General features: G+C 34.3%; 1 protein-coding gene across 3 annotated transcripts in view; it reads right to left on the bottom strand.

The window, feature by feature from the left end:
* Nucleotides 1-27202, bottom strand: part of CCSER1 (coiled-coil serine rich protein 1) — a 1209213-nt gene that overhangs the window by 511769 nt on the left and 670242 nt on the right. The window lies entirely within an intron of this gene.

Genomic DNA, 27202 nt, shown 5'->3' on the forward strand with positions numbered 1-27202 from the left:
CCATATAAGTGCATACACATTATAATAGAGGCACAACTCGTTATAAGAAAGCAGAACGAGGATGCTTCCCAGAGTAATTGCCTTTGAGCTAAATCTTGAAAAAGTAAGAACACACTAGACAGAGAGAGAATTAAACACACTCACACACATGCAAACATATGTGCATATATACATAAAAAAATGAATGTACAGTGGACAGAGAAAGAACTACATATATATATGTATATACATACGTACATGCATGTATACATATGCACAGTCACATGTTGCTTAACAACAGGGATACATTCTGAAAAAAGCATTGTTACATGATTTTGTCATTATGCAAACATCATAGAGTGTACTTACACAAACCCAGATGGTACAGACTACTACACACCTAGGCTATATGGTATAGTCATTGCCCCTATGCTACAATCTTGCATGTTACTGTACTGAGTACTGTAGACAATTGTAACACAATGGTATTTGTATATATAAACATATCTCAACAGAGAAAAGGTACAGTAAAAATATAATATAAAAAATAAAAAATGGTACACCTGTATAGAGCACCTACCATGAATGGCGTTTGTAGGACTGGAGGTTGCTCTGGGTCAGTGAAGTCCTAGCACGTTACTGTATGCTACTGCAGACTTTACCAACACTGCATACTTAAGCTACACTAAATTTATGAAAGAAAATTTTCTTCTTTCAATAATACATTAATTTTAGCTCATTGTAACTTTTTTACTTTATAAATTTTTTAATTTTTTCATGTTTTTACTATTTTGTAATAGCTTAAAACACAAATGTTGAATAGTAGTACAAAAATAATGTCTTTCTTTATATCCCTATTCTATAAGCTTTTTTCTATTTTAAAATTTTAAAAAATTTTTTTACTTTTCAAACTTTTTTGTTAAACACAAACACACTCATTAGCTTAGGTTTATATCGGGCCAGAATCATCAATATCACTGTCTTCCATCTCCACATCTTGTCCCACTGGAATGTCTTCAGGGTTAATAACATGCATGGAGCTGTCATCTCCTATGATAACAATGCCTTCTTCTGGAACACCTCCTGGAGGACCTGCCTGAGGCCCTTCCTGAGGAGGAGTCACTCTTTTCAGAAATATGTCCATGGTGGTTCGCTTTATTTGTTTTTTTTCATCATAGATTTGCTTGTAAGCAGATAATACATCAGAACATTCCTGTCTACTAATGAAACCTTTTGGTGTTGGGGGTCCTTGTTTTCAAACTTTTTATGGAACTTTTTGAGGTCTGCAGAAGCTTCTGCTAAATTCTTCACCATGAATTTTCTTGGGAGTTCTTCTTTTTCTTCTCCTATAGTTTCCATTTCTCTTGCCTCTTCTTCAGCTATGCATTTCTGTTCCAGTTCCAACAACTCCTTATTAGTCAATTCCTTAGGAACCGTCTCTAGGAGCTCTTCAGTGTCATCCTCATCCACAACCAGGTATGAAATTATGACGTCACTAGGCAATAGGAATTTTTCAGCTCCATTATAATCTTATGGGACCAGCGTTGTGTATGCGGTCTGTCACTGACTGATATGTCATTACGCAGTGCGTGACTGTACGTACATATGTACATAGTTGTTTCTCTGTCCAATGTACATTCATTTATATGTATGTATGTATGTATCTATCTATATATCCAGTACTTTCTCTGTCCAGTGTACTCCTATTCATTCATATATATGTATACATAAATACATATATAATTGCAAATATGTCTTCAATTTATATATATAATTTGCAATCACTTAGAAATCTACAATCCCAATCAATTTAAATATATACAATTAATATATGTATTTACATAGGTAATACATATATAAATGTGTCAGGGATTGCTTTTAGCTGCAAGTATCAGAAAACGTAATTAAGCAATGGCTTAAACAAATTAGGAATTTAATTTTTGTCCCTTAAGAAATCTGGAGATAGGTAGCTCAAGGCTGGAACAGTCTCCAAAATGATATCAGAAATCCGGATGCTTTCTGTCTTTCTGCTAAGCCTTTCTTCCCTTGCGGTTGTAGCTTTATATTTGTGGTTTTGTGGTCGCAAGTCAGCTGTTTCATCTCCAGCATTGTATTTTTAGTCCAGCCATGAAAAAGGGAAAGACAGAGAACAAAAGGTTGCTGCCATAAAAGACGAAACCATTTTAGAGAAATTTCTTGGAAGCCTCACTCAATCTCTTCTGCTTATATTCTATTAAGCACAACTATCTCATGGCACCATTATCTTTAAGGAATGCTAAATTAATATTTTTAGCTGGGCATAATGCCTGTTTAAAAAGCTCAGGGTTTTGTTGGTGAGGAAGAAATAGAAAATAGTTTTGAGTAGAAAATTGTGTATGTCACAACAAGGAATAGTCATAGAAAATTTGAAAATGTTTACAAGCCTATGAAGAAAATAATCACATTTTTATCACCTACAACTGCTAATTACATAATACTATGGATTCTCCAGCAATATTTTCCTTGGTGCATTGCTTTATTTTTATTTATTTACAAAATGACCACAATACACTTTATTTAAATATTATTCCTTTAGTGTTGTCTTACTGTATTATTTCTAATTTTTACTATTATAAATAATGCTACAATCATTATTTTAATCTTAAAATGTTTACATTATTTTGATTTATATCTTAAGATAGATTTCCAGAAATAGAATTACTGGGTGGAAGGTTGATAATTTCTTTTTTATCTTAATTCTTACTGCCCAATTACTTGACAACAAATTATTGCTAGTTAATCATATAATAGCAGGAAATATGTCATATGATCTACAACTAAATTAGTATAATTTTAAACCCTTTCAAGTTTCGTGAATGAAAAATAAAAACTTGTTTTATTTGTACTTTGGAGACTGAACAATTTTTCTATGGCTTCATCAGTTGTATTTAAATTTGTTCTTAAATTATGCATTCATTCTCTTTCTAATTTATTGATTTGACTCAATGCTTTTCTCAATAATGTATGTTGTTTTGAATATAAACTAAGATATTAAATCTACCTGCCAAAATTGATGTTAAATATTTTCCTCAGATTGTCTTTTACATACTTATAATGTTTGCAATATTAAAAATAGAAAATTTTAGGGCAAACTGAATCAATTCCAGAAATAAACCTCTGACATTATAAAATGAAATTACCAAAACAGGGGGAGTTAAATGAGAGGTTTAAGGGCATACAGTCAACAAGTGGCAGAATTAGATCCTTATCGAAATAGGAGGAGGAGAAACACAAAATATTTGACAGTAACTCCTAACTTTTTGAAGCCTTATTGAATAGATATTTTAATTTGAGTCTTTCAGTAGATGGTAAAACAATGTATTAGTTTGCTAGGCCTGTCACAACTAATATTACAGACTGGGTGGCTTAAATGACACACATTTATTTTCTCACAGTTTTGGAGGCTGGAAGTCCAAGATCAAGGTGCCAGTTGGTTTGGTTTCTCCTGAGGCCTCTCTTCTTGGCCTGCAGATGGCCGCCTTCCTGTTGTGTCCTCACATGGCCTTTCTTCTGTGCATGCACGTCCCTAGAGTCTCTCTGTCTTCTTATAAGGATACTAGTCATAGTGGCTTAGGCCTCACCCTTTTTAAAATGACTTCATTTAACCTTAATTATCTCTTTAAAGGCCCAACTTCCAAATACTGTCACATTCTAAGGAACTGGGAGTTAGGACTCTAACATATGCATTTTGGAGGGACACAATTCAGTCCATGACAGATGCTAAAAACATGTATCTATGTCTATGTCTATATCTATCTATCATCTATATATCAATTTCCGTAATTCACAGACTCCGAAAATCCTGGTATGTGGGGAACCTAGTTCCAGAGTTTTGTTAGAGTGCATCCTCAGAGATACAAGATGCTATTCAACAGATCTTCAGGTCAAATTTATTTTATAACTTTAAAGTCCATGTTAGTTTCCACAAATGCCTTCAAAGAGACCAATACATGTAAATATCTTGGCCAGAACTTTTCAATGCAACTATAAACATCCAATAACAATTACCTATTAAAAATACATAGTTTAAGTTAAAAATATCTGAACAATTAGCAATATGTTAAAATCCAATATGATGTCATTTTACTAAAAAACAATAGCATTTAGATTTAAAAGATGATTTTTCTTTCTCTTCAAAATAGAATAATATATAATTACCTGAATTCATATTATAATTTGTTCCTTTCATGCTACTCTGGCTATATTATCATTAATGATAATAAACTTCCTTTAGTGACTAGTGGAATTTTTCATTATCCAAAAGCAAATAAATGAATTTTAAAACAACCCTCTATTAAAAACATGGCTACAGTGAGTGTAGAAAAACAATCCTGTTCTGTCTGGAATACCACCTAGAAATTGAAAGGTAAGATGCCAAGGTATCTTGTCTTTGCCATCACTTAATATTCTGTCACTGGTAATGCACATTCCTCTACTTTACATTGCTTATTTAAACAGATTACATATTTCAAATGCCTATTACCATGCCCCACATTTATTCCAGATGTAGTATGGTTACATTTAGTCAAAAATATTAGCTTTGGGGCCCCCTGAGATACATTCTGAGAAGCAAGTTTAAGGGCATATAAATATTCAGAATTTCAACTTCTCCTTTATTTTACTGTCAAATTGAATTTAGATTAAAGATATTCCTATTTAAAAATTAAGCCAATGCAGTCAAAATAGCAGTCTTTCATTCCTTTATTTAAACAGTACATTAAATGCAGAAATAATAATTCTTATTCATAGATTTGCCTATGATTTGGCAAAAGTCATCATTTCAGCTTTATAACAAAGGAGAAATCAATAATTTTGCCCTCTTCCATTTTTCATGCTCACTTATATCTTACTATTTTTTATATTTTATCATGGGAAATAATTTTTTTTACCTTGGCATCATAGTTGGGAGGTAGAGGGAATATAAATGGTGCAGAATTCTCAGTGGTTTAGCACAACTTGGGGCTAATTCCTGGCTCCACTACTTACCACTAGCTGTGTTACCAAGGACAAATTACTGAACCATTCAAATCCCAGCTTCTTCTCAACTGGAGACTAAGCCTTTCTCATAGGGTTGTGAGAATTGAATGAGAATTCTCATTAGCACAGAAAAAGTGCTCAGCAAACAAGGACTTTAACAATGTCTTTTTCCTGAAATGAGATTATCTAATCATTGTATTGAACCTTTTCTGTTCTTATTTATTTGTTTTTCCTGTTAGTGCCATCAGGCTTACTGAGAAAAGGATCAATCCAAATTAATTAATTTCAGGAAACGATTGTCAACTTTCAGACCAGTCAAATGAACTAAGATAATTCTATATTATATTGATGCTAACGCCTATTATGTATAGTCTAGTCTTTTGTAATTAGAATATTTTTCTACTATGCTGAGTAGTAATTCAATGAACGTACATACGTTTGATTTTTATATTTATTAACGTAAGCATTTTAAGTTACAATTTAAATGGACAATTTAATAAATGCTGTTTAGATGTAAAATTTGTATAATCTGTCAATGATCTCTAATCCATTCTTAAATTGTCAGTACTTAAGATATAAAATCTTATATTCATAATCAAATATTCATTTGAAATAGATTTCTTTGCTTTGGACACATTGTTCCATTTTCCGTAAGTTTCATACATATACACTTATTAATACACCTAACACAGATATAGACAGGTACCTATAGCCCCCATTCACAAGGTAAAAAGCTATAAGATGGATCAGATGGCATAATGGTTGGTCTTTTTTGGTCATTGAATTGGGCCAGAGTGGTTATCTCATGATATGTATGTTTAAGGATGTACATATGAGAATGAGAAAGGAGCACGCTAGAAGGTCTATACTGGAGTAGGGTAGAATCATTTGACAGGTACCGGATAGGTAGAAGAGGATCAGGATGTGGCTACTAGAAAAGTGAATTCTAAATAGAAAGAAAATGGTGGTGGGTAAGCAATTTGAACCAGGGAGGCCCAGGAATATAACAAAAAGAATGGAATAAGGTAGAACATAGAGACAGGTACTATTGGGAAATCTCAGAGCTTGTTTCTGGGCCACGACCAATAGAGCTGATGGCACGAGGGCAGAAAGTCAACACTGGCTTCATTTCCTATGAGGGCCTAGGAACTAGGGACTATGCTAGAGCTATAGGGGCTGGCAGTGAAGGTATACCTGTAGGTGGATGATATAATTTGAGAAGCAGATTTCATGGTGTTTAAGTACATGTACTCTGAGCCAGATTGCCTGGGTTACTTCACCTATGAAATGGGAATAACAATGCTATGTTCCTTATAATACTTGTAAAGCATTTATAGCAGTGCCTAACTATATTAAGGTGCTAAATAAGTATTTCACAACTTCATAGACACCTCTAGACTCAGTCTAGTCTAATAGTTAAGAATAAGAACATAGTTCTGGTTCCTGTAGCAAGAAGTCAAGAGTCAGGACTCCAAGTACGGTCATTCCATTACCTGAAGAAGAACTCTGGAATGAAGGCAATTGGAGCTTGGACACTAAATCAAAATGAAAGCCTGCTGGTCAGCAGTAGGCATTAGTTTACAGAAAGATGGCAAAGGAGGAAGACAATACCAAATTCATCTAGATGGGGGTAGGCCAAGAGGGTGCAGATCAGACAAACCTGCTCCCCACTTCAGTCCAAATTGGCTTAGGAATTGGGGTGCAACTGAGGTTTCAGGTAGGGGGTATTATCACTGAGCCTAATGATGTGGACTGAGTAGAAGAGAAATAGGGACAATGAATAAAGACTGAGAAGATACCAGAATGTAGGTGAGGGACGTCTGTGTCTCTACCGTGGGGAAAGGGGAGATGCAAAGGTTAGAAATGAGGTATTTTATTTTACTAAGTAGTTTCTCTAGTGAGTATAATTTTCATAATAGGTGAATCCATTTCAGAGCAATGTCTGATCTTCATCTCTGTATTCTTGAACTGTGTTTCTCAGTGTTTTGCATATAAAAGCATTAAATGAAATCTTTTTAAAAAAGAATGATTAATGAAAACAATGCGAATAGACATGCCCCGTGAAATATAATTTCAGATATCTTTCCATTCTGACTCATAGCATTAAATGTCCAATTATGACAAAAGAAAGCCATTTCCCTATCTTTAAGGGGTGGGATTTAGGCCATTTTTGCTGAGCTGTCACGCTGGAGCACAATTCAGAGAAAAGCACAGGCAGATGTAATGCAGAAGAAAAAGTATGATCAACAGTCTGCTTTGGGTTGTTTGAAGCAGTGACAGCACAGGGGAAGTGAGGTCCAGAGTATCGAATGGCGAAGTTAGGGTGAAGAGCTCAGAGGTCACAGGCAAGAAGAGACATCCTGTGTTTTAAAGTCAAAACATGGACTTATTGAGGTAGGCTAACAAGATAGATTGCTATCAGAGAAAAGAAAAAGCCCCAGAAGCAGAATTTAATCAAGAATTTGAGGTCTTTTGCCTCATCTGATCATGGGTTATATATTGAAGTCTCACGTAATGTTGTCTAATTTATCTTTAGCACATTATTTAATTCTATTAAGCCTAATTTTCTCATTAAAAAAGTGGGGGTATTTAGTATTGTTACCTTTAGAATTAAATGGTGTAAAACTTATAAATTATTTAGTACAATGCCTGGTATGAGTAAGTTATAGATAAAAGAAAAAGAAAAGTCATGCCTGCCACTTATTAATGGTGTGAACTTTAGAATACCTACCCTCCCTGAGTCTCAGTTTGTTTATCTACGAAAATTTACTTGACGAGTTATTTTTAGCATCAGAGAAAGTGGATCCTAACAACTGACCAAGTGCCTGGCGTGGAGTAAGTGCTCAAGAACCAGAGCAATCACTACTATAAACCTCTGTATATCCATATAGAATCTTGTAAGATCCCTTTCATGCAATGGTCATCCCAGGGGCTGCTTATCTTAGCTAAGATACACCACCTAAGAATTGGTATATTAGGAATATATGTCTCAAAAAATACATGTCTGTGATAGCTTAGACTTTTCTTATTCAAATATTCACTTTCCTCCTTCTCCTACTGTGAGCAGAGTAAACTTCCTGCTCCATGGATACTGGGCTTTGCTCTGAAACTTGCTTTGGTTAAGGGGATATTATCAAACATGATGCAATAATTATGCAGTTTGACATGGTTCTGTCCTCTGGCGACGCAGTACAAGAAAAATATGGGGCCCTGTGGGCCCCAGTCCAATGAAAATGAGGAAGCATGTGGAGCCTCAGCCTGGAGTTAAACCCAGCAAATTACAATAGAACCCAGCACAGCTATAGCCAAACCACAGTCCCATGAGCAAAGAAATGAGTGCTTGTTGCCACTATGTTTGGGGGAAGTTTATTGTACAACACTATTGTGGCAAGAAGATGAATAAAATGTCTAATAAAAAGACTAACAAAGTGTTCAAGAAAGGGCAGGTGCAGTGCAGTGTATTTCTGACAATCTGAGAGCCCACTGTGAATCTGGTTGAGGCCATCGAGGTTGGCCATTGGGTCTGAGGTATTCATCTGTTATTGTCAGGATTAGTGGCCAGGACAGTCAGGAGTAAAGAAGAACTAACTCAGGGAATCAGGAAATAAGCAACTATAACAACGACAAAGAGGATTTCAAATGTTAAAGCTTAACTCAAAACAAGGGACTAAATATCTAGCAGGTCATATTCTTCAAAAACAGTTTTAGGGAGCTGTTTGAGGACAGGGCTGCATAAATACAATATAGATATTGGAAACAGGCAAAGAGATTACTGGGTGTTCTTTCAGTGTAGTGCTGTGCTATATCATGACTTCCTGTTGATGAGGCTATTTTATAATTCTGTAGGAACAGATGTTGCCATATAGAATTTACAATAGAGATGTACATAAGTTCTGTCTGATGAACAGATAGTTCCAATCTTATTCTAACATTTTTCATTGCCTATAAATATCTAGTTACTCAAATGCAATTGAAAACAATTTTAATATCTCACCGATAACCTAATTATTTACTGTGTTGAATAAAATCTTTAAAAAATTCATTTTATATTTGTATGAGAGTGATGTTTTTAACTTTTTGACAATTATACTTTAATAATCTAAATACAAATTGGGACAGAAGAGGATAGAGGCTTGCCTCTAAGGCTGGCAAGTAGGCCGCAGCCACCTGGCTGAACTGCAGTGCAGCATCCCTCCCAGAACACACACCCTGCCCCAAAGCACCAGCACAGAAAAAAAAGGTTTACTATAAACTCAAGTAGAGACATAGCCAGCAATGTTCCTGGACAGGAGACCTTACCCAAGGGGTGGGTAGGGAGACCACATGGAATATAGCCAATAGTGACAGCATTTAGAAGGAGGAGAGCTGAGTCCTGTAACGCTGCTGGAAGTTTTTTAGCCCCTTTAAGAATTTAGAAAGGAGACAAGGAAACCAGCAGAGGGCTGATTATTTATAAATCTTATCGCAACAGGCTGGTATGGCAGAGACTGACAGTTACTTTAACGTCTACTTGCTCTGCCCGTGACCATTTGGATTGTAAGCGACCATAGCTTTCTGAACACGGAAGGATTATTTCTAGTTCAGAGAAAATTCAGGGGTGTTAAACACTAAATAAAACTTGATGCATACCATAAATACATTTTCAAAATATCCCTGAGAGGACTCCACAAAAACATCTAACAGTTGTTCTTAATGAGGGACTGGTGTTTGCAGGTCCCCTAGCTAATTTAGAAGCTCTCTCAAGGAACCCCCAAGGACCTCTTCAACTATAAGACATTATTCTCTATTTTCCCCAATTGAGTGAATGCGGCTTTTCAAATTCCCTGCAAGTGCAAGTTTAAATTAATTTATTAATTTTAGGAGCCAAGCCAGAGGTCCTAGACCTTGACCATTTTGTATGTCAATGTGCGATGACCTTTAAGGCTGGGTGTTACCTAAATATCTTAAGGGACACAAACAAAGGTTCTCCACCAGGGGACACTGTCAGTCTAAAAATCTAAACCTTACCTTTTTTATCACATTTACTAGTAATTCCTCTAGTTGTTCCAAAATTTTTTGTCATGCCCTATGTTCTCTCCTGTCTCTGTGCCTTTGCTATTTCATGTGCCTACAATTGCTTCCCCAGTTTCATTCATCGGGCAAACTGCTATTCTCTTTTCAGATTCACCCTCAGTTAGAAGCAAGTGATGGAGCTCTGTCTGAACCCATGCTTCCCAGGAAATGCTTGCATAAATCAATAGCACGGCACTTCTGGAAATGTACGTTAGTTGCTCATTTACAGGCTTCTCTCCATCAGAAACGTAATGAAGATTGGCACAAATTAGTTTCTCAATGGCTCACGTGCAGTCAATTCACAGGAAACACAGAAGCTTCTCAACTTTTACTGAATGAATTGATGAATGGATAAATGAATAAAGGAGAGAATGAATTATTTTAGACACTTAGTCTGAAAATTCTCTCTCTATCCTTCGGGACCTGGTTCAAGAGGTTTCCTCACCTACTCATGCCGCTCACATAGTATTTCACAGACAGTATTTAATTTTACTCTTAGAAAAAAACCTATGAATTTAATATTATCTTCCTTTTTTTACATCAGGACATGGAAGCTTTGGCAAATTAAGTAAGTTATCCCAGATCATGGCTAATGGGTTTTTCTTAAGCCAAAATCTGGCCTGAAACCACTTACATAATAATGCTTGTGTGGGTTTTCACTTCATTGGAATTATATAAGGAGATCATTTCTTAGCTGTAGATAAACTTCTAAAATACTTTGCAACATCATTAATACTTTTTGTTTATAAGAAATTAACTTTATTCATAAATTTTAATTTTATGAATTTTAAAATTAATTTTAATTAATTTTATTTCTAAATTTTAAACAAATATTTACTCAACACCTGTGACGGCCCAGGCACCGTTCCAGGTGCCGCACATCTTGCAGTGAACAAGAGAGACGCTTGCTGCTCAGGCCAGGAGAGTCAGAGATTAAACAAATGCAGACATATATACACAAGAAAAGTATTAGATGTTGACAAACCTTATGCAGAACACTAAATTTGGTAATGGGAGAGAGATTAACTGTGTGCCTTCTTTAGATTGGATGATGATAAACATTCTTTCTGAGCAGGTCATATTCAATCTGTGATCTGAATTATAAGAGTCAGAATGGTGATAAGCAGGAGTCTTTCAGAGGAAGGAAACATCTAGTAAAGATGCCCTAAGATGGGACTTAACTTGTTCCAGTAACAGAAGTGAAGCCATCGCATGAGAGCGAGAACAAAGCCTGCTTTTGAAGTTGGAAAAGCAATCAGGAGACAGATCACATAAGGCTGTAAACCAGATTAAGGATTTTAGATTTTATTACAAGTGTGATGAGATGCCTGTTGGGTGGAATATCTTGGGGCACTATCTTCTGGCCACAAACAGCTTTGTGCATTTGCTCCAATATGCTATCCAAATATTATCATTTTCTATGGGTGCCACAATATGAAAAGGTTGGGAAGCACTGTGAGGGAGTGTTGACTATTGGGACTTTGATTTAATGTGACTTGAAGTTGCAGGATGTCTATCCTTGTTGGTTTAATTCCCTCAGTCAATTTGCCTTATTCTGTGAGTTAACGCTTGCCTGCTACAATCTCATAGAAGTGATTTTCCAGATCTTGTACCAGGAATTAAAACCAACACAAGTGTGGCACTCTTGAAAAGTGACATCAGCCTTGTGCTTTGCAAGCCCCTGGCATTCTTCATTCACAGGACACTTACTGAGTGTCTGCTTGTAACCAGCTACTCTTCTAAGGGCAGGGGTATAGCAATGAAAAAAAATAGATTAAAATGCCTGCCTTCCTTGAATTTACATTTAAATGGGGAGAAGGAATAAATACGTAAAATACTAACACGTTAAAAGGTGACAAGGGCTAAGGAGAAAAATTAACCAAGAAAGGGAAATAGGAATTGTGAGCTGGATATTAACAATGTTATTTAGGCCATGAAAGGCTCTAAGAGGTGAGGTACTGAGCATGAAGCTATCAGGTAGAAGATAATTCCAAGCAGAAGGATCTGAGGAGCAAATCCCTGAGGCTAAAGATATGTGCACAAAGGAGAAACAAAGACAGTGTGGTAACAGCAAAGTGAGTCCTCCGGGAGAAGGAAGTCCAAGAGGTGAGAGGAGTGAATGGGGTGAGGTGGTAGGTGGGTCACACTGTGTAAGGACTTTAAATTTCACCCATCGTGAAACTGGAAGTCATTGGAGGGTTCTGAGCAGCAGCCCTCCAGCTGATCTATTGAGCATAGATCAAAGGTGAGTTAGAGGGTGGGAGGAAGGAGCAGCAGCTACATTACGATTGTCAAGGACATAATGTATTTCACTTTGTATGTTATGAAACTTGTTCTCCTTCACATATTATTTAAAAAATAAATTTTATTCCATTATCATAAAATGTATGTGTTCATTATGGAAAAAATTTAGTAGCCATAAATAAAAAGGACAGGGAAATCACATAGTACCAACACAAAAAGATAAACACAGTGAAATATTGATGTATATCTTTCCAGCCTTTTCTCTCTCTCTCTCCCTGTCCCCTATCTGTGTGTGTGTGTGTGTGTGTGTGTGTGTTTTGATCTCTTCACTTTAGGTGCTCATACTAGATATGCCTTCAGAGAAGTGTTTATTCTGAACAATATTGCTATTTCAGTCACTGGTCAACTCTGCAAAACCATTTTGACAAAAATCAACCATTTTATCACTTAGTAATCATTCTTCTTTATTTTTAAATAAATAGACTGCTTGTCATCTATACACAAGAACTAATTTCAAAGCTATCATAATGTTTTCACATTTCACTAGGTAAAACTCACTTCACTAGGATTTATAAAGAAGCATTCAAATAAAGATTGAGACTATCTATGCATTTTTGCTTTTTCATTCATTACATGTTTTCATTTAGTTCCATACTAAGTGGAAACTAGAAGCACTATTTGTTTGAACCAACATTAAACTAATATTACCAATTTTTTGAGATACTTGTGATGAGAACTATGTTAAGAATTCCTTCAACTTCTTGTGATATACTAATACAATCATCTTTCATAAGATAAACACCCAATGAAATATTGAGTAAACTGTAAATGAGGTGTAAATTAAAAATTGAATAAATTAAATTACAAGATTGGCTAATATATTGTCGAAATTCAATAAAAATTAAAATTTACTAAAATAACCTTATTATAATAAAATATTGTTCTGAAAGAAAGAACAGATATAGAAGTGTTATTATCAGTTCTTTAGAATCCTTTCATTTTGAAGCACACAAAATATATTTTATGCTGCAAATACAGGATAAAAATTTTGTTTCATGCAGTCGCATATTTAATACATAAATAAGTAAAATATAATAGAAAGTATAGGCTTTCAAATGTGGTCTATAAAATGTGTCTCAAAAGAGAAATGTTACAAAATATGATGACTTAGTGGAAGTATCTATCAATAAAAATCAACAAACTTTTATCAAAGTGGCTAACATTATAGAGGGTATATATTAATTTTCTGAGAAGCAACATGGAATGCAACTGAAGAAAAATTTAAGAACTTCTTCTGTTATGACAATCCTACAGAGCTTTATCATTTTCTTGTATCAATAAGGAGATTACTGGAAAAGTGGTGTGGACCTACAAGATGATAAGAAATTTTTTTTTTAAGACTGTTGCTTTTTATTTTAAAGTTTACAGGTACAAATAACTCACTGAAACTTATGGATTCAATTACTCCATGAAGGACCCAAAAAAGTGAGTCAATACAAAATTATCTACATAATATGTGCATTTACCTATAAAAATAGACATACTTAAGTGTAAATATACACACATATCCATAAAAGAAAAAATAAAAGAGTATTTATTTGTAACAGTATCAAACATACACATGTACGAATGTATGTACATACACATCAAAAGGGATGCAGGCAAAATAAAATCTATTCCTCTCCTTACCTTCATATTTAACTTTCAATTATGATTTAAATAGTAGCATATTCTGAAATATTTCTAGGTGGATAATTTATGTAATGCCATGTCAGTAGTAAATGATCAATGAATATTAAATGATTATTGCTAGTAAAAGAAATTTCATCGTATGATGTAACATTTTTCATTTCTACAAATCTCTATATCTTTTAAAATAAAAAAATCAACAAAAACTCTATTTTAAACGAGAATTGTTTTCCTAAAATTAAAGTGGAAAAAAATATTTTCCGTGATTTTCTAAGACGATTCACTTGATTTCCAGTATTTTAATTTTTTGGTTTCTATCAAAAGTTTATCACTAATATATTAGAGTCTTTTTTTGTTTGTTTTGTAACTATAACAACAAAACTTAACTAGCAGATAAAAATAATACATGAATACAATACACATGGATGTCAATATGCAATTTCACTGAAGTTACACATGAAAATCTTTTGTATAGACAAATAATATACAAAAGAATCTATTAAGAGATAAACATAGGAAGGTAAATGTTAAAGCAGAAATGATTTAAATAATTTGTGGCCCCTAAATTTAGAGCTTTGAAAAAAACATTTAAAACTCAGGGTCATTATTAGATTTCTGTGTGCATGGGTGTCAAGGGTGTTTCTAGGATACAATATGAATATGATCTTCTGGAGTCTAATGGGGTGGGTAGAAGTACATGTAAAACCAGTCTATAATTAAAATTTATTTCCCTAGATACCTTGACTCAAACATCGTCATAGGAAACTGATGGGCTAAAAACAGAGCTCAGAAAGTGAAGGTGCAGAGGTAACCTTGGAAAATATGCTGGGTACCTTGAGCTAAAAGAGACTCAATTCTGAGTCAGTTTTAAGAAGGGAATTAGAGAAATGTAGTGTGTAGGAGTATGACATTACGGTGCTTTCCCAGGCAGAAAGTAATACTGCTATGAGATGGTAAACAACTTTTTTGTTATTTTCCTCACAAATGCTATAAAATATCTTAGTTACCAATAAAGATTTCAGCATTAACAACTACCACCTAACCCAAGGTTTCTCAGACTTGGCTCTATTGACATGTTGGGCTGGATAATTCTTTGCTGTGGGAAGCCCTGATGTGCATTGTGGGATATAAGAGGCAGCCTCCCTGGCCTCTATCCACTAGATGCCAGTAGCATCCCCAATTGTGACAACCAAAAATGTCTCCAGACATTGCCCAATGTTCCGTGGTGAGGGAGGTGGGCGGGAAATTGCTTCTGATTGGCTACATCACTGCTCTAAAGAGGCTAATAAAAAAGACTTCACGTGGGTTATCCAGATATTTGTTTTTCTGGTTCTCCTCTCTTACAGTTTGACCCAATATTTTCTTTTCATGCATCTGCTTTGCTACCTTTCAATAAATACTTTCATACTGAATCAACAAAAAGGAGATGCCTATAATCATCTTGGATTGACCTATGCTTCCATGAAAGGGTCCTTTATCAGTGAATTTTCCTGCGATTTGATTTGTTTTAGTTTCTCTTAATATCCCCTGAAAAACGGACACTAGTGTTTTATCCCTATTCATGATAAAGTAAATGAGAAAAGTAAAGAACAGGTGTGTGTACAAAATTAACATTCAGAGAATCCTTAGAGAGTTATCCTACTATAACTGGAAAAGGTAGCCTAAACATTAGAGCTCATATGTAATAATTACATGACTATCTCCTCCTCAGAAACTCTAACTTCTTGTTGCAATAATAAAAACCAGAGTAAAGAATTTAGAAGTAGTCAGAATAAAAATGATAATTATTCTTGCTAGCTGAAAGTCTTCAAACATGTCTATAGGAAGACAGACTTCAAATTCTATTTCTTTCTGCAAGACATATCAATAGTTAACAGAACGTAGCTTTTTATAATATCTCTTCACTAATATTTACAAACTATATATATATATTTATTATATTGGACTTCTAACAAACTTTGTGAGCCTCTACAGAATATGTTGCCAGTAGATTTTATGAAAACTTACATAGAACTTACATAGAAAATTTACCTACACTTTCAGTACTCTTCTTTCCCAAGAGACATTTTATAAAAGGAAAAAAGATAACTGAAAAAATTTCCCAGACTTTTTAAAACATTCTCTGTTGAAAAATGAGGTGTGCATTTTCACAGCATTTTCTTCCCTTTTGGCCTAAAGATTTCTCTTCTCAATGGAATTCCTTGACAAACTAATCAGTTACTGAGTACTTTTTCTCAAAACTAAGTTTTATTACCTTTTCTTGGTCAAGAGTGCGAGACCAGAAGCTGTGTGTTAAGGGCACATTATTTTTTTCTAGACTTTGCTAAGTAAGTAAAGTAAATAAATTAAGAACCATTGAGAGATGAGACATTAGTTGATTAATCCTTTGACGTAAGGTGGTGAGCCATTAGGATTCAACACATCAATGATCCTGAGAAATCACACTCAGGGACTTATTAGTAAAATGAAATTTACAATTTATCCTGTTGATCTCAACCAGGCCTGAGTGAAATTTCTAGTCTTATACTCCCTCCAACTCTGCTTACAAAAGTGCCTATCCTGGGTGTACAGGAGATACCCAATAAACGATTATTGAATGAAAGTCAATGATAATGAGAGATACCATACTTGTTTGTGATTAACAATGCTAAACATGTTTGTGAAACTTGGAAATGTGACACATGGTTCCCTAAGCACATAGGGCAGAAGACAGCACCAGAGTAGCATGTCAGCTTTGTTTCCATTACATGTAGGATAAACAAATAGAGACCCCACAGTGCAATCATACACCTTTCAAGAGTACCCTGGAGTCAGCTAAAAGTGGTTATCTCCATACCCAAGATAAGCAGGCTATGCAGGCGGAAATCTTGCTGTTTATTAATTACCATGCTTGCTTGTTAAAGGGCTATAAATATGCCTCCTGGCTCTACAGTTCTACAAAAGCCTGGACAGTAAACAGAGATGACTTCCACCCTACCTTTCTGGATCAGATGGCTAGAGCTATGCTAATTCAACATGTTTTCCCTTCTTAAGACTTTCTATATTTGATTAGTAGGTGATGATATTAGAATGCAGCACGATAATTCAGTTTTGTTCTTTGTTTATTTGGGTCTTCACCAGCAGATGTAGTTGGTAATAAAAAATACATTTCAGTTTCCATCAAGTTTAGTTAGTCTCAGAGAAAAAAAATTAAATTTATAAGACCTCAGTGTGATAACTCAGAAATGCAGAGGCAATATGATAAAATGAAATTCAAACTCATTCATTCTCTAAGGCATTAATCCACAATATAACAATTGAAATGTTTTCAAGATTGTCTATTGCCTTTTGTCTTTTTCATTTTACTTTCTCTTTTTATTACAATATAGTTTTAACTGGAATCCTAGCAAGTAGTCTGGGTCAGAGAGTTGATGTTAACTAACTATGGTTCTTTCCCCCCATCTCCATCTCCATCTGTCTCACAATGAAACAAAGGCATCCCTGCTTTTCTACACCTTTCAGAGAGAGGATCACTCCTCTTCCAACACTGTCCCTGGTAGAGAGGAGTGAGTGATGATAAGGGGCTTGGTCTCTGCTGTCAGACGGGAGACGGTTAGTATTGCGACATCAGGCCAGGTATTTATCCTCTCTAAACCTCTATGTTTTCATCTGTGAAGCAGGGATAATGACAGGGCCTGCAATCTCAGTTGTTTTGGGTACTGAATGAGATGAAAATGCCATATAGCAGGAATTGTAGCTGTCTCTTTTATTGTGTACACCCAGCACCCACACGAGTGCCTGGCATATAACAGATGCTTAGTACAGATTTTGTCATATGGATGACATAGCCTTTACTTTACTGCATTGTGATGATTTGTTTTCCTGAATGTATCAGATGAGAATAAGACATTTAACTGCAGACGGGCATTTAACTATCAATTGGGAACTTATAGTGCTGCTTCTGACTCCCATGTAGTGACAATAATTGTGACCATACCCTACCTTTTTCTATTTACCACATTGTGTCGTGATTTTTTAGTACTTACCATATTTTACCAAGTGAGAATATGATATTCTTTCAAGTTAAATATTTATTTATTTATGTATTTTGTGTCATACAGTCATATTTTATGATTGCTTTATTCTTATTAAAGTTGAAGACATTCTTAAATATTTGATGAAACTGATAAGATTAAACTGGGTTCCTATGCAGCATGGTGTTCATATAAACAGACATCAAATGTGTCCTTTTCATATAGAAATTAATAAAAGAAAAAAAAAGTAAACAGAAAGTATTGAAAAGCACTAACTGTGCCTAGTCTGACATTCAGAGGCACTTAATATGTTAGCATCTCTTCTCTTCCTCTATAAAAATCCACAAGATAAGACTAAAAATCAATAAGCTGATAGGAGATCTCAAATTATACTAAAATACATTATGTTTCTGAAATTGTCGCTCTTCATATCAGACATTTTTGTTATGGTAATTATAATAACATTAAAATGCATTGTGATTATACCAATATATTCTGGTAGTCTCTACTCATCTGTGGTTATTTGGTAAGTGATGTTACATGGTTTTACGCCCCAGGGCCCAACACATTGTATTTAGTAAACATTTCCTAAATAAATAAACAAAAATAATGTGAATCCATGCGAATCATGATGTCCTAAAAAAGTTTGGTTGACAAACAAAACTTATAGTCAACCTAATATTCTGATCATTTCACCTACTTCTATTTCTTCTGTTAAAATTAAATACAAAATGGAGATTGGACTTGAGAATTCTCTGAGCAGACAAAACCATTTAAGCCACCCTAAAAATCTAAATCTATCTTATTTCATGAACATAAGCAAAACTTAGCTCAGGTCATTTCTTATAAATGCCTCTGACAATCATGAAAAACACATGTCATCTTCCTAAAAATGGTATGAGATAATCACTTTAAACCAATCCTCTGCCATCCGGAAACCCCCAGTGTAACAACCAATCATTGCAGAGGGTAAACAACTTCTTTGTTTTCACTTTTAAGCCATCCTGTAATGTCCAACCCCTGAGCTTCCTCTCAGTCTTTGAATTTGAAGGCTTCCAGTTTGCAAACTGTTCTTATATGCACAATTAATTCTTACTAAATACTATTGAGTGATTCAGTGGTTTTAATTTTGCTATATCTGGTTTTTTTATATTTCTAATGCATAAAAATTGCTTAAGAATGTCAGAATTTATATTTTAAAACAGGAAATTATTGACAAATAGTAGGAATCAATACATTTTTTATAATTTGTGCTTTTAAAAATTCTATTGATAAGATTTGAAACTGTGACAGTGAAACACAGGTGATAATACTTACAGTATTCACAAGTTTTCTTTTCACCTCATATGATATAAATATAGAAAAGTATAAACATGAATAAAATATTGAGAACACAAAATATGTATTTCTAACATTTTGATTAATGCTGTCTTCCAACTTACAAAATTATTTTCTATATTCTGAAAATGAATTTAGAAAAGATCAGTCTAAAAAACGAGAATTTTTTTTTATATATGTAATTATATTTAGACTAAAGTTAAAGTAAAAGAGCTCTGGTAACGCTAACTACCATACTGACATAATGAATGTTAACCTATTTATTTTACTTACAATGAAAATAGTTTGAATCAATTAGTATAGTAGGAGTCAGCGAATTAAGTACAGACTGGAGGTAAATAATACCAAGGATTTCAATTTATAGTCAACAGTGAAAAAAAGGCATGCAGAAAGATGCAGCTTGATTTACTTACAAATTAAAACCTCAATAGACAATTTTCTCGTTAAATAAAAATGGAAATGTAAAAAAGTGTATTGTGGAAATTGAAGGTGATCATATTTTTATATCACAAGGGTTGAAAATATAATACATGATTTATGAGATAATATGGGAAGGTTTTAACCATAAATTAGAGGGGAGAAAAACTTACATGAAACCTCCTTGCTTCAGTTGATGCAAATCATCTATTTCTGGATCAAGCATAGCATATTGTTTGAGAACAAGAAAGTCATTTTTGTTCTCACATTTAAAATATTATACTTGTCACGTAAAATCTCTAGAGATACAGGTGAAAAATGTTCTTAATGATTAGGCTGTAAGGAGGTAAATGACTGAAAAATGTTGTTGGAACAACATTGTCACCATGAATTATTCTGATGAATACAATAATGATACTTAGATAACATATTGTCAAGTACCCCTGATAAAACCACTGTTTTAGGTATGGATGTGCTCATTTATTCCAAAATAGTTAAAACAAGCTGGAAATGGGACTGTGGTAACATCAACAAATTCTAGGCAACTCAGTAGATAGTCTTGATTATAAGCAGAAATATTTTTATAAAAATAGAAATATTTGAAAATCTAGTGTAGTGACTAAAACATATCTGGAGAATATGGTGTAAGGAATATGTTTATGTCATATATTAAAAATTGCGATAGTGTTATGTACACATGACATTTTAAGGAAGGAGTATTCACTTACAGATTTAAAAAATTTGGAATTAGGTTTTCCTAAAACGTTGTGATGGAATCAAAGGATTTTTATGTCACCATGTTTACCAAATGATAATTTTCATATTTTAATTAAAACCAGATTAATTCAGAGAAAAAAAAGGTACAACAGTAGGCTTTGTGCTGTTTGCTAGTTTTTCTTGGTTTTCCCCATTCTGGGCATGCGGTTGGTTGGGTTCTCGCTGCCCCCTTGGAGTTTGCTGGCCATGACCATATGACTTACGTTGTTTTGACCAATGAAATGTGAGAGAAGTGCTTTGTGCCACTTCTGAGTGGAAAATGAAGACCCATTGTGCAATTTGCGACTCTCTTTGCCCTCAAAGGCTGCAACATAACAGATGAAGATTGTTCCATCAACCTGAGTCTTACAGTGAGAGCAGACAGTTTCCTGTTGGCCAGCAATAGATGTATAGCATAAGCAATAAATAAGCAGCAGATGTTAAAGTCATTAAAATTTGGAAATTGTTTCTGCTGCATAACCGTGGGTTCAGTTCGTTCTGTTCTATTTGGGGGACCATACAGTGTAGTGAATAAGGGCGTGAATTCTGGAATCAAGACTGCTTGGATCCATACCTCAGTTCTGTCACCACTCATTTGATAATACATTGGGAATTTTATGCTACCTTGCTGTGCCTTAATTTCCCCCTCTGTAAAATGAGAAAATTTGTCTTGTTTTTGTTTAAGATTACATGAGTCAACACACATACAGCACTGAGAACGTTGCTTGGCACATAGTAGCACCTAATAAATATGACCCATTATTCTCTCCACCTAGAAAAACTGCTACATCCCCTTGCATTTGCTCATATTTGTAACACTAGTATGACTACGCGTAATTATAATAGTAAAAATCAAAAGCAAAAGGTTACCTTGTTAGAATTTTAGTTTTATCATCTATTTTTTTTGAAAAGCAGCATACCCCAGAAGGATCTAATAAGTGCTATCTCCTTATTAAGCAGAATAACTGATTTATAATAATACTATCAATTTAAATTATGATAAATAAAAGTACACAATGTGACAGTAGTGACACCAATAGTGTTAACTATCATCATTTGGAAAGTATTTCTTTTGCCCTGGTGTCAGTGTACCAGCTGTCTCCCAGTAGGAGAAGCACAAGCAGATGCAGGTGAGGAATGGAAAGTACAGTGGACTGAGATTCCAAGACTAGTGTTCCTGTGTTTTAGGAGACAGCTTTGTCCCTTTCACGGTTTCAATCCTTGATACGGTTTTCAACCACTTTTGCTACACTTAGAATCAATGTGTTAAAGCCTGCTGACATCCAGCTCTTGGGAGTCTAAACACTTGTTCAACCTTAGGGAACACAGAATATGAATTATGATTCTCTTTAGGACTCTGTCTTAGGCCCATGAGGGTTTACATTTAAAATTATGAATGTAGGCTGGCCTGCCTTTGCTCCATAAAACAAAAACAAAGACCAGTACTCAGTCTAAGCTCTCATAAACATTCTGTTGAAACTTTAGACAAATAAATAAACTTTTTTTAATCCATTTTCAGATAAATCACTTAACTAACTCTGTAGAGTAAGGAGGTTGAATTAAAGTACCTCTAAGACACCCTCCTCCCATCTGTAAAGATGCCTGAGAAATCCTATACAGTATGTTCCCCATTTGAAAGAGCTCATGCCTCGGTTTGGGGGATAAGAGTAGCACACGTGAAATAACACAGATAAATTCGCGTATCCTGTGATTCACCTAATAGGCTACAGCGAGCTTTGTTTTGAAGTGCAGCTCTGGATCCAGAGGGCCCTGTTTAAACACAGCCCAGTGACTTTCTACACGTGTAATTTGGGGCAAGCAACTTAACTTCTCTATATTTCAGCTTTCTTGCTTGCAAAAAATGTAATAGTAGCTACCTCATAGGTTTTTGTGAGGATTAAAATATTTAAAACATATAAAGCCTTTACAACAGCACTTGACACATTGTAAGAGTCAGAAATGTTAGCCATCATTGAACTGTAGAATGATCTAGAGAAGATGGAGTTCAGTTACGCCTGGAGAAGCGAGGAATATGTTAGAGATGGGGTGGAGAATATGGAACCTGGGCTCCTCCTCACATGAACAGTCTAAGCAAGAAGAAATACCTCTATAGGTCAGGGCACTGATAGGAGTAAAGGCACTGAGACTTGAGGGAAGAAATAACACTGTCTGTTTGTGGAACAGCAGGAGAACAGATAAATCAGGCTGCAAATATTGGATTTAGTTTTTCTTATATGTGTTTTCTCTTATGGGAATTTTTCTACTGTACTCTCAATACATACCAAGTAGAAGAAAAGGAAATATAAAAGAATATAGATTTTACATAAACCTACATCTGAAATATCTTAAAATCAGGCATTTTATATTCAATAAAACATATTATGAGGTACATAGTATAACTGAAAGAAGAGAACATAAAGAAAGAATATACTCTATTCCACTTAGCTGAATGGATTATTGTTCCAGTTGGAGTAGTTTCATATAAGTAGCAAATGGAAACAAAGAATAAAACAAATAAATATTTACCATTTTAAATATGATATATAAATTCAAATAACTGGCTCTTCTCTTATGTGGTATATTATAGCATAGTTTATTTTCAAAAGTTATACTTTTTTTCCCCAATTGGATCACAAAATTCTTGACTTTCAAAAACTGCAATTCCTGAAAGCTTGTCTTAAGTGAAAAATAAAAAGATAATCTCCAAGAAAAGCAATCTCCTTTCTCTTGCCTCAAACTGTGCTTTGAAACATTCAAAACATGGAAGAGAAACCAAAGATAACTGCAATCTTGGTCAGATAAACTTTTTCTTATAAAGCATTTTCTTTACAGTTAAAGAGAAATGAAAAATACAGAACAGTGGGTTTACCATTCCATTCTAACACAGTATCATTCTCAGAGGGAATGGTGGAAATGGAGCAGCTGGGGAGGAGGTGTTAAAGCAGATGACTTTTCTCCAGTGGAAGGAAAAGAAGGGAGGTAACTTCATCTAATTTCCCTGTCAACATGAAAACTAGATCTCCAGGAAAATAAACTATTAGTGTTTGCTAAAAGGAGGTTTCCTATCTATGGAAATTTTAATAGCATGTCCCTGGTTAAGGACTGACTTGAGTAAATAAACTTAGAATCTATAGATTTTTGAGCATGGCTCCCTGAAAAATGTCACTGGGATATGAAATGAGTATGTTTCATGGATGAAACATTCCTCCTTCTGTGTGAGGCAACCCCACAAAAACTCAACTGCAGATCTGATCTATTACTCTGGATTACAGTGGATGTTCAATGTGGGATGAAAGAGCTTGGAGATGTTGCCCTCAGCATCCCAGACCTGTTCCTCCTTCATCTGAGCTTGACTGCCAGAACCTTTGAAATGATTAATAAAGCTTGCTATTGGGTAAGATCTATAATCTGGGTGAGTCTGATTCTTTGTGTTAGCTCACCAGATACTGACTGCTTTTTTTCCATTAAAAACCAACAATATATTTCCACTGTGTATGTGACATTCTACTACAACATGCTTTTTACTTTTAAATCAAATTAATTTTAAAAAACAGCTTTTTTGGTTTCTAAAGCCTACATTCTGCTAACGAAGCATTAGAAAAACAATAATTTTTAGCATGCACTTATGTACGTATAAATTTTTACTCATGTTGTATTTGCATTACTGAAATGGAAAAGGTAGTTTTCAAGAGACTAGTCATTAATTTTCAGGATTCTATTCTTAAAATTCATGTGGCTATGATGAAATGGCAGTCAGATGATAGAGATCTCCAAAAACAAAGTTTACACAAGTTTGTAAAGTTCATAGAACAAAGTAAATCATAAAATAAAGTCATATGAAAATTGTGCTAGTAATACAAATTAAACTCTAAATCTACATTAACACAGTAACTTCTTAAAACATATACAAACCATGATGTAAAGAAAATTAAAATCTGTGTAGTGTATTTATTGCCTAATGAAGTTAACTTGGTCTTTCAAGTATACTCTGCTATTCTTAGTGAAAAAAGGCACACATAAATCTCTTTCTAGGCCAGAAATCTTGCCAGCCTTATGAAGAAGAAACTTCTACGAAGAGCCTGAGTAGGAAGCCATGACATTTATTCACTCTCCCTGATCATTATATTCAAACTTTATTAGTACATAAGCCTTCCAGATTGTTCATCAAAGTTTAAACTACAGGCTATTCTTCCTTACTGGGCAAGGGAATACTTCCTTCATCTCTTGAGTATTATGTATTTAAAAAAAAATTGGGAATTAAAATAAAAAAACAAACTAAATCGTTGAGGAAAGCATGGCAACAATGATTTTACTCTTGCCGCAATAATTGTTTTTCTCCCTCAGAATCCACTTCACATACATTTGTCATTGCCCTTCCCAGGAGTCAGGAAGCTCTTCCCCTTTCTTCCCTAGGAATGTTCATGCTACCTACAAATTTCTTCCTCCTGATCAAGTTCCTTTTATTAAAAAGATGATTTTAAAATGAGGTTTTCCTCATTTCATATATGTGCATGTGTGTATAATCTGACCAAGATGTTTATAAATTATGGATGCGAACAATAGCTTTCAGCTATTAGGAACAGTCACCAGAAAATATTTTATTATCCTTTGGGCCTCCTGTTCATCAGCCTCCTATGAGTGCATCAGTATAGAGCATTCAAAGAGGAAAGTAGAAACGTAGAGAAAAGGTTTTACAAAATAGAGGCAAGAGAATATCCAATAGATATACTCAGGATGTTTGGTTTGGGGTAAAAAATAGGAAAAATATTTACATCTTTCTTTTTCTCCCCATTTTATAGCCTATTCTACTCTTCTTCATTATAATTAATAGTATAAATGTATTATGCAAATTCAGATATCCAACAGACAGTACTTGGAAGGCTTAGGACATTCTAAAAGTTTTAGGGCTTATTAATATCAAGAATGACAGTTCTTTCCAATGGAGAATATATACGTCAATCTATCATTGACATGTGGACTTGTTTCACCCGCATATATCAAATGAAACTGACATATGTTTGAAAATATACGAGTTAGTATTACAGTTTTCTTTTAAGCATGCTAGCACATATCATAATGGTGATTACTGTTACCAAAAAAAGCACCCAGACAGAGAATTTTTTTAGAAAGTGATTATACCTAAAAAGTTAAGATAGGATAGAACTATATATAGAGAGGCCTATATGGACAAATAGGTACCAAATACAAGAACATGAAAAGCATTCCTTTGTTAAATTTGGACATTCCTGCTCCTAGCAGTTAGTGAAATATGGAAGAGAAGGTACATTTGCTTTCTAAATAAACAAATAGTTAACACAATGTCAAATTTAGGTAACTATGAAAAATGATACAATTTTGGAAACTTCAGCAAGGAGGTTTTTATGCATTTTATAATAAAATTATATATGTGTAATAACATACTTTAGAGTCTTCATTAAAAAATCATTTAAAATAGAGCTATATATCATAAATCTGATAATGATCAGTTGCCTATATTTAAAAATATGATAATTAAGAACATTTAACAAGCATATATTTTGGGGCATAACAAAATAAATTTCCAGAATGATTTAAAATATATACATATATTTTTTGAGGAAGATTAGCCCTGAGCTAACATCTGCCACCAATCCTCTCCATTTTGCTGAGGAAGACTGGTGCTGAGCTAACACCTTCCTCTACATTATATGTGGGACGCCTGCCACAGCATGGCTTGACAAGCAGTGTGTAGGTCCACACTTGGGATCTGAACCGGCGAACCCCAGGCTGCCAAAGCAGAACGTGCGAACTTAACTGCTGTGCCACTGGGCCCCCAGAATGATTTAAAATATAGATAAAATATGTGTTAATAATTGTTAAACTATCTAGCAAAACTTTCTATGGTTTTTCCTCCAAGCACTTGTCTATATATGAATAAATAATTCTCATTATTATAAAATTATTTGCTTAGCTAACATACTATATTAGCTATAATATATATACATCTTAGACAGGTCAGCATTCACATAGTAATCTTTATTATCACAATTATCCCTAGTCCACAGTCCACAAGATTTCAGAGAAATTCAATCTTTAATGTTAGATATAATATACAATTATCTATATATTTGCATATGTAATCCATGTATAATTTTTATTGACTTTTGCAGTCATGCAATCCACCAGCATTCTGAAATCAGAAAAGCAAAACAAAATCCTAGCTTTTGATCTGGGACACTTGAGCACAATCTATGGGTTTGACATTTCTTAGAAAAGTTACACAAACTTGAGAAAGTTACTCAACCTCTTCAAATTCCACTTTCCTTATTAGGAAAATGAATATAATTAAGCTTGTCCATCTCTTATTTTGATTTAGTGACTGTCAGAGTATTTCAAACATGAAGGGATAATAGTAAAGCATAATAATTCCTGTCATCAGTAAACACTGATATTGCACTATTTGCAACTGTTGGATATATTCTGATGCTTCTTGTCTCTCCTCTAGGAACAATTATCGACCTCGAATATAGTACAGTAATTATAAGGGTTCTTCCACATTTTTCTAAACGATAACAACACCCCTTTAATCCTTATTTTTCATTCACTTTCAATGTAATCAAATATAAAACATTTTAATAGTTAACTATTAAATAATAAACATTGTGAGGAAGTCTGAATACATTTCCCCATGAAAGTGAAATTAACCTGTAAACATGTTC

The sequence above is a fragment of the Equus caballus genome, chromosome 3 (genome assembly GCF_041296265.1).
Source record: "Equus caballus isolate H_3958 breed thoroughbred chromosome 3, TB-T2T, whole genome shotgun sequence".
Classification (NCBI taxonomy): domain Eukaryota; kingdom Metazoa; phylum Chordata; class Mammalia; order Perissodactyla; family Equidae; genus Equus; species Equus caballus.